General features: G+C 37.2%; 1 long non-coding RNA gene across 1 annotated transcript; it reads right to left on the bottom strand.

Moving 5' to 3' along the window:
- Positions 1 to 716: 716 nt before the first annotated feature.
- Positions 717 to 1401, bottom strand: LOC116173076. The gene is made up of 2 exons (XR_004145857.1): positions 1072 to 1401; positions 717 to 822 (listed from the first exon to the last, which is right to left on the bottom strand). It is a non-coding gene; the product is annotated as an uncharacterized LOC116173076 (long non-coding RNA).
- Positions 1402 to 2332: the final 931 nt, after the last annotated feature.

The following is a 2332-nucleotide window of genomic DNA, read 5'->3' as shown; positions in this document are numbered from 1 at the left end:
CGTTATTGCTTTTGACTGTCGTTTTCCCTCCTTCCCTCCCATGTCGCTTCCTCGCGCTAACTCGCTCTGCATCGCTCCGCGCGAAACGTCGGTCGGTTGGGTTGCCTACATACAGGCGTGAAATTCCAGAAGATAAATTTGGTTCTGGCGCCCTTATTTTAGATTTCCGACCCCAAGTGTCCTATATCAAAATACTCCCCTAGGCACCCCCTATACGCTCCCAAACGGTGGCAGGTACTATAGGAATCACCCTGTATATAAAAAATACATCTTGTTTTTTTTAGTAATAATCAATATGGTTTTGTTGAGGGTAAGTCACTTGAGGACGCTCTGTTGTCTTTCTGCGCGAGTATATTTGGTGGTTTAAACTCAAATCAAAACATTGCAGGGCTTTTCTTTGACATCACCAAAGCTTTTGATTCAATGGACCATATCGTCCTTACAACAAATGTATGAAGCAGGTATAAGGGGAGTTGCACACTGGTTTAAGAGTTATTTGTCGGATACAAACCATTGTGTACGTAGATGTAGATGGAGTTACAAACCTATTTTAGCTTATTTTCTTGTAACAGAAAGTTTCGCCTATTTTTTTCCAAATTTTGTAGAGATCGCAATATATGACAGTCATGGCCGAGATAGGAATGTTTGATACACTTTACGGAATGTCTTCAAGACGTGTCACAGTACTTGCTTTACTCTATATCGAAAAAAAAACATCGATTTCATACTTTTATTGGAAACTATTTACTTATAATAGTTATTTCTGTGCGGAGTTGGCATTAACAACACCTCTTCCTGCCTCCATCGCGCCCACAATTGCCACTGTAACACAAAATGAAATAAACTTAATAAAAGTATTACTTATTTGCGTTTGCTTAACTAATCACTTTTTGAAATGTGTCTATTATTAAAGAAGATTTTGATTTATGTATCATACGACACACGAATTAATGTAGAGGGCACAAGTTTTTCACTAAAAAAACTTCTTTCTCACCAATCTGGTTGGGAAAATGGTAAAACACATTGGCTTAATGTTAATTTACGTAACTATGATCACAAAAAGCCACTTACCAAAGTTCTCCACTGCATCGATCAGGAGCTATACACGCACAATTCCAAACATCCTCTCGACAAGCGGCCATTACTGCCGCAACCAAAAGCGTAAAAATTATACTTCTAAGAACGAAATGCATTGCGACCAAGCTTTGACTAAAACAGTCCCAAAATCGAGGTGCTTTATACTACTGGGTAAGTGGTACATTTTATCTAATATTCTCAAACCCGTATCTCTAGCAGATTATTTCACAATCTTGAAGATTAGAAACTAAAGTTGTAATTTTAGCAACTCCTTCACTCCTTCATGGTGTCGATCGGCAGTTTTTATGCTTGTTCATTTAGCTGCTCTTGAATGGTTATAGGAATCTCTTTGAGTCATTGATCGACGTTTCTGTTTTTCAGGTAATTGTTTCGTCATAATTATCACAATATCAGACAAAGTTTGGAGTAAACATTTCAAATAGACATAGATAGTGAACGCAAGGGCTGATAAATGGTTGAGTGGTTAAAGGGAATCGTTTTGTTTACTTCAATGGAACATGTGACACGTGTTAAATTTTTCGACTTTGAATATAGTATCTAACAACCCAAAACGCTTCATTTTGTTTAAACTTTTAATATGAAATATAGTTTTTCAGCAACTGTCAAAATAACCTGCCATTTACTGACGAATTTCGAAGCACGAAGTACTAGACTTTTAAACGGTTAATTAATAAGTAAAGTTGGGCTACATAGCCGGGAGGCGTATTGGCATTCTGTACTATTATTCAGAGCAGCTCTGGTCTGATTCGCAGTATACTATGGGTTCACGTTATGCGCAAATTGATAATACATTATGTACTGCGATTCAGAGCACCGATATGGTTTAGACTTTAGAGTTTTGAAACGCTGTATGTAATGGGTTTCTACAAAGCGCGTGTACCTTAGCCAAATTATACTGCGATTCAGAAAGAATTTCAAATCGTGCGGGAGAAAAGTTTGGTATCTCTAAACTCTTGTGGTTTGTGTGTAATCAAGGTTCTCAAACTGCACTAAAATGAACTATAAAGAGGTTTTGGTTGAAATGTGCAACGAGAATACGTTTTCAATGATCGAATATTTGGAACTAGTAGAACATGAATTTAAAGCGAAACTTCGACTTAAAAACGGGGTGAAGATATTAACAGGGTTTGGTGCGACAAGTGCTTAGCTGATTTTAGTAATAAATCAAACACTAAACCGAGCACTAAACCATATCGGTGCTCTGAATCGCGGTATATAATGTATTATCAAATTG

This window comes from Photinus pyralis, unplaced genomic scaffold (assembly GCF_008802855.1).
Source record: "Photinus pyralis isolate 1611_PpyrPB1 unplaced genomic scaffold, Ppyr1.3 Ppyr1.4_LG6, whole genome shotgun sequence".
NCBI classification, from domain to species: Eukaryota; Metazoa; Arthropoda; class Insecta; order Coleoptera; family Lampyridae; genus Photinus; species Photinus pyralis.
Note: the sequence above shows the minus strand (reverse complement) of the source record. Positions and strands in the feature narration are given on the sequence as shown.